The sequence below is a fragment of the Pecten maximus genome, chromosome 11 (genome assembly GCF_902652985.1).
Source record: "Pecten maximus chromosome 11, xPecMax1.1, whole genome shotgun sequence".
Lineage (NCBI taxonomy): Eukaryota > Metazoa > Mollusca > Bivalvia > Pectinida > Pectinidae > Pecten > Pecten maximus.
In genome coordinates this window covers 17,815,238-17,822,728 of record NC_047025.1, presented here as the reverse complement: position 1 = coordinate 17,822,728, position 7,491 = coordinate 17,815,238, and positions in this window count along the sequence as shown.

Here is a 7,491-nt window from a genome sequence, read left to right as displayed (position 1 = left end):
AGTAAACTATGACAACCAAACGGCACAGAAATAAAGGTGAAGGTCAGTTAGTGGTTGAATAAAGGTGAAGGTCAGTTTGTTTAGGAATAAATGTGAAGGTCAGTAATAAGTGAAGGAATAAAGGTGAAGGCCAGTTAGTGTAGGAATAAAGGTGAAGGCCAGTTAGTGTAGGAATAAAGGTGAAGGCCAGTTAGTGTAGAATTAAAGGTGAAGGTCAGTTGGTGTAAGAATAAATGTGAAGTTCAGTTAGTGTAGGAATAAAGGTGAACGCCAGTTAGTGTAGGAATAAAGGTGAAGGTCAGTTGGTGTTAGAATAAAAGTGAATGTCAGTTAGTGTAGGAATAATGGTGAAGGTCAGTTGGTGTTAGAATAAAGGTAAAGGTCAGTTAGTTTAGGAATAAAGGTGAAGGTCAGTTAGTGTAGGAATAAAGATGAAGGTCAGTTAGTGTAGGAATAAAGGTGAAGGTCAGTTAGAGTAGGAATAAAGGTGAAGGTCAGTGTAGGAAGAAGGGTGAAGGTCAGTTAGTGTAGGAATAAAGGTGAAGGTCAGTTAGTGGAGAAATGAAAGTGAAGGTCATTTCAGGAATTAAGATGAAAGTCTGTATATTAAAGGAGTAAGGTATCAGCTGGATACAAAACTAAAAAGAGTGAATTTCAATTTGTATCACACGTGTGTGTATATATATCTAATCTTTCGACAGAGAATTGTATTTGGCGATGTTCTAGAGATTGTTGCTAATCAGCCTGATGGAAATCTACAAAGAAGTGGTAATGTTAAAGTACAAAAATAAAAACACCTGCCTTGATTATTGTTTTAACGGACATTGCCCTTAAAATTGAACGAGGCTGACAGTACAGTACACTAGGTCATGTAGAATATCAGTATCCTTAATGGAACTTTAGACATATTATTGAAATCACCAGAGAAAGTCTCTTTTCCATGAATTATCATACTTTTTGTGTGTAGTGATCAAAGTTTGATCCTGTAGATAATTAAATATTAATTAGATATTAATTAGATATTAATTAGATATTAGAAGGGAAGCAGGTCCAGATAAAATCCAGCTTTTATAATGACTACTGCCTAATAGGCTAGTTAAATCTGTCTTTAAAGACCACCTCCAGTAACCTGTCTATAAAGGCCACATCTAACAACCTGTCTATGGAAATCACCTCTAACAACCTGTCCAAAAAGGCCATCTCTAATATCCTGTCTATAAAAATCACATCTAACAACCTGTCTATGAAGACCACCCCTTACAACCTATATATCAAGGCCATCTCTAACAACCTGTCTATCAAGGCCATCTCTAACAACTTTTCAAGGCCACCTCTAACAACTTGTCTATCAAGGCCATCTCTAACAACCTGTCTATCAAGGCCACCTCTAACAACCTGTCTATCAAGGCCATCTCTAACAACCTGTCTATCAAGGCCATCTCTAACAACTTTTCAAGGCCACCTCTAACAACCTGTCTATCAAGGCCATCTCTAACAACCTGTCTATCAAGGCCATCTCTAACAACCTGTCTATCAAGGCCATCTCTAACAACCTGTCTATCAAGGCCATCTCTAACAACCTTTCAAGGTCACCTCTAGCAATCTGTTTATTAAGGCCACCTGTTTGAATTCTGAATGTTAATTAATTAATTGTAAATAAACCTCTATATAAAGGCCACTACTCTCTACTCCCTTGCCAATTACCTTTATTGAAATATTTGACTATTATACAGATCTATATTATTATATACAGATTGATGCAATTGTTGTAGTTTAATTCATACAGATCTGTATTATTATATTACAGACCAATCACATATCTATATAATTATATTACAGACCAGATACAGATCTATATAATTATATTACAGACCAATCACAGATCTATATAATTATATTACAGACCAGTCACAGATCTATATAATTATATTACTGACCAATCACAGATCTATATAAATATATTACATATAATCACATTACAGACCAGTCACAGATCTATATAATTATATTATAGACCAATCACAGATCTATATAATTATATTAGTGTCCTATCACAGATCTATATAATTATATTAGTGACCAGACACATATCTATATAATTATATGACAGACCAGTCACAGATCTATATAATTATATGACAGACCAATCACATATCTATATAATTATATTACAGACCAATCACAGATCTATATAATTATATCAGAGACCAGTCACATAACTATATAATTATATAACAGACCAGTCACAGATCTATATAATTATATTACAGACCAGTCACATATCTATATAATTATGTTACAGACCAATCACAGATCTATATAATTATATGACAGACCAGTCACAGATCTATTTAATTATATTACTGTCCAATCACAGATCTATATAATTATATTAGTGGCCAGTCACAGATCTATATGATTATATGACAGACCAGTCACATATCTAAATAATTATATTACTGACCAATCACAGATCTATATAATTATATTACTGACCAATCACAGATCTATATAATTATATGACAGACCAGTCACATATCTATATAATTATATTACAGACCAATCACAGATCTATATAATTATATTAGTGACCAGTCACAGATCTATATAATTATATTAGTGACCAGTCACAGATCTATATAATTATATTAGTAACCAGTCACAGATCTATATAATTATATTACAGACCAGTCACAGATCTATATAATTGTATTACCGACCAATCACAGATCTATATATTTATATAACCGACCAATCACAGATCTATATAATTATATCAGAGACCAATCACAAATCTATATAATTACATTACTGACCAATCACAGATCTATATGATTATATGGCAGACCAATCACAGATCTATATAATTATATGACAGACCAGTCACAGATCGATATGATTATATGACAGACCAGTCACAGATCTATATAATTATATGACAGACCAATCACAGATCTATATAATTATATGACAGACCAGTTACAGATCTATATAATTATATTAGTGACCAGTCACAGATCTATATAATTACATTACAGACCAATCACAGATCTATATAATTATATTACTGACCAGTCACAGATCTATATAATTATATGACAGACCAGTCACAGATCTATATAATTATATTACAGACTAATCACAGATCTATATAATTATATCAGAGACCAGTCACATATCTATATAATTATATGACAGACCAGTCACAGATCTATATAATTATATTACAGACCAGTCACATATCTATATAATTATGTTACAGACCAATCACAGATCTATATAATTATATGACAGACCAGTCACAGATCTATATAATTATATGACAGACCAATCACAGATCTATATAATTATATTACTGTCCAATCACAGATCTATATAATTATATTAGTGACCAGTCACAGATCTATATGATTATATGACAGACCAGTCACATATCTATATAATTATATTACTGACAAATCACAGATCTATATAATTATATTAGTGACCAGTCACAGATCTATATAATTATATGACAGACCAGTCACATATCTATATAATTATATTACAGACCAATCACAGATCTATATAATTATATCAGAGACCAGTCACAGATCTATATGATTATATGACAGACCAATCACAGATCTATATAATTATATTACAGACCAGTCACATATATATAAAATTATATGACAGACCAGACACAGATCTATATAATTATATGACAGACCAGTCACAGATCTATATAATTACATTACAGACCAATCACAAATCTATATAATTACATTACTGACCAATCACAGATCTATATAATTATATCAGAGACCAGTCACATATCTATATAATTATATGACAGACCAGTCACAGATCTATATAATTATATTACAGACCAGTCACATATCTATATAATTATGTTACAGACCAGTCACAGATCTATATAATTATATGACAGACCAGTTACAGATCTATATAATTACATCACAGACCAATCACAGATCTATATAATTATATGACAGACCAGTCACAGATCTATATAATTATATTACAGACCAATCACATATCTATATAATTATATGACAGACCAGTCACAGATCTATATGATTAGATTACAGACCAGTCACAGATTAATATAATTATATTACAGACCAGTCACAGATCTATATAATTACATTACAGACCAGTCACAGATCAATATAATTATATTACAGACCAGCCACAGATCTATATATTTATATTACAGACCAGTCACAGATCTATATAAGTATTTGACAGACCAATCACAGATCTATATAAGTATATGACAGACCAATCACAGATCTATATAATTATATTAGTGACCAGTCACAGATCTATATAATTATATGACAGACCAATCACAGATCTATATAATTATATGACAGACCAGTCACAGATCTATATAATTATATGACAGACCAGTCACAGATCTATATAATTATATTACAGACCAGTCACAGATCTATATAATTATATTAGTGACCAGTCACATATCTATATGATTATATGACAGACCAATCACAGATCTATATAATTATATTAGTGACCAGTCACAGATCTATATAATTATATTACAGACCAGTCACAGATCTATATAATTATATGACAGACCAATCACAGATTTATATAATTATATGACAGACCAGTCACAGATCTATATAATTATATTACAGACCAATCACAGATCTATATAATTATATTACAGACCAATCACAGATCTATATAATTATATTACAGACCAGTCACAGATCTATATAATTATATTACAGACCAGTAACAGATCTATATAATTATATGACAGACCAATCACAGATTTATATAATTATATGACAGACCAGTCACAGATCTATATAATTATATTACAGACCAGTCACAGATCTATATAATTATATGACAGACCAATCACAGATTTATATAATTATATGACAGACCAATCACAGATCTATATAATTATATTACAGACCAGTCACAGATCTATATAATTATATGACAGACCAATCACAGATCTATATAATTATATGACAGACCAATCACAGATCTATATAATTATATTAGTAACCAGTCACAGATCTATATAATTATATGACAGACCAATCACAGATCTATATAATTATATTAGTAACCAGTCACAGATCTATATAATTATATGACAGACCAATCACATATCTATATAATTATGTTATAGACCAATCACAGATCTATATAATTATATCAGAGACCAATCACAGATCTATATAATTACATTACTGACCAATCACATATCTATATAATTATATGACAGACCAGTCACATATCTATATAATTATATTACTGTCCAATCACAGATCTATATAATTATATGACAGACCAGTCACAGATCTATATAATTATATGACAGACCAGTCACAGATCTATATAATTATATTAGTGGCCAGTCACAGATCTATATAATTATATTACTGACCAATCACAGATCTATATAATTATATGACAGACCAATCACAGATCTATATAATTATATGACAGACCAGTCACAAATCTATATAATTATATGACAGACCAGTCACATATCTATATAATTATATGACAGACCAGTCACAGATCTATATAATTATATGACAGACCAATCACAGATCTATATAATTATATGACAGACCAATCACAAATCTATATAATTATATGACAGACCAGTCACAGATCTATATAATTATATGACAGACCAGTCACAGATCTATATAATTATATTACTGACCAGTCACAGATCTATATAATTATATGACAGACCAATCACAGATCTATATAATTATATTACTGACCAGTCACAGATCTATATAATTACATTACAGACCAGTATACTTATTCTGCTGCTGAAGATATGATATTTTTTAGAAATTTATAGATAGTTATCGCAAAGATTTAAGTTTCTCTAGACCTGAAACAATGTGTTAAGTCTAAAGTAAGTGTGATAACAGGATCAGTCGATCTTGCTTCATTGAAAAAGTCTAAATACGACCTGAATTATACCTGTGTAAGTGTAAGGTAACATAAAGCCAGGTAATTACTGAACAGGGTATACCCTACCAAAAATATTTATGAATGTGTTTTATACTCCCTGAAATTTGATGAGGCTGTAGATGTTTGTGATGTACAAACTTATATCTATGTCACCCTATAACAATGAGACAAAAAAACAGCTGTCGTCCTGTTTCTATGGCAATATATATATACTGGGCTGTTTCACCTCTGTTTTATCTTTTTCGAATGTGTTTTTTCATATTGTCAATGTTTTTCTATTTTGATCATTTGGTATTATATCAAATTACAAAGCAAGCAAAATAAAATTTGATATTTCCTTATATCTTTTCTCCAACTTTAAATTGTTTGTAATATATTTGTTATTCAAGAAGACAATTAAACCGATGAGTAATGGTTTGTAGTAATGGTTTGTAGTTAGTTTAAAAAACTCAGTTCAAGGACATGTTATTTGTCTAAACTAGTTTTCCAGATCTTTAAAATATGTTTATATTTTTTGAATATAAATTGATATATATTTATTTTTTTTGAAAAAAAACATACGTCAGAACCCTTCAACATATATCCAGTACAAGTATTCAAAGAGGATATGCCCTCAGCATGTATACAGTGCAAGTATTCCAAGAGGGAATACCGTCAGCATGTATACAGTGCAAGTATTCCAAGAGGGGTAAACCTTCCAGAATGTAACAAGTACAAGCATTGATACACCCTTAAAACAAAACAGGCAGTAAGCCATCAACATGTCAATGTAAAGTATGGATATACCCTTAAAACAAAACAGGCAGTAAGGCACCGACATGTCAATATAAAGCATTGATACACCCTTAAAACAAAACAGGCAGTAACGCACCAACATGTCAATATAAAGCATTGATACACCCTTAAAACAGGCAGTAAGGTACCAACATGTCAATATAAAGCATTGATACACCCTTAAAACAAAACAGGCAGTAACGCACCAACATGTCAATATAAAGCATTGATACACCCTTAAAACAGGCAGTAAGGCACCAACATGTCAATATAAAGCATTGATACACCCTTAAAACAAAACAGGCAGTAACGCACCAACATGTCAATGTAAAGCATTGATACACTCTTAAAACAGGCAGTAAGGTACCAACATGTCAATGTAAAGCATAGATACACCCTTAAAACAAAACAGGCAGTAAGGCACCAACATGTCAATATAAAGCATAGATACACCCTTAAAACAAAACAGGCAGTAAGGTACCAACATGTCAATATAAAGCATAGATACACCCTTAAAACAAAACAGGCAGTAAGGTACCAACATGTCAATATAAAGCATAGATACACCCTTAAAACAAAACAGGCAGTAAGGTACCAACATGTCAATGTAAAGCATAGATACACCCTTAAAACAAAACAGGCAGTAAGGCACCAACATGTCAATATAAAGCATTGATACACCCTTAAAACAAAACAGGCAGTAAGGCACCAACATGTCATTGTAAA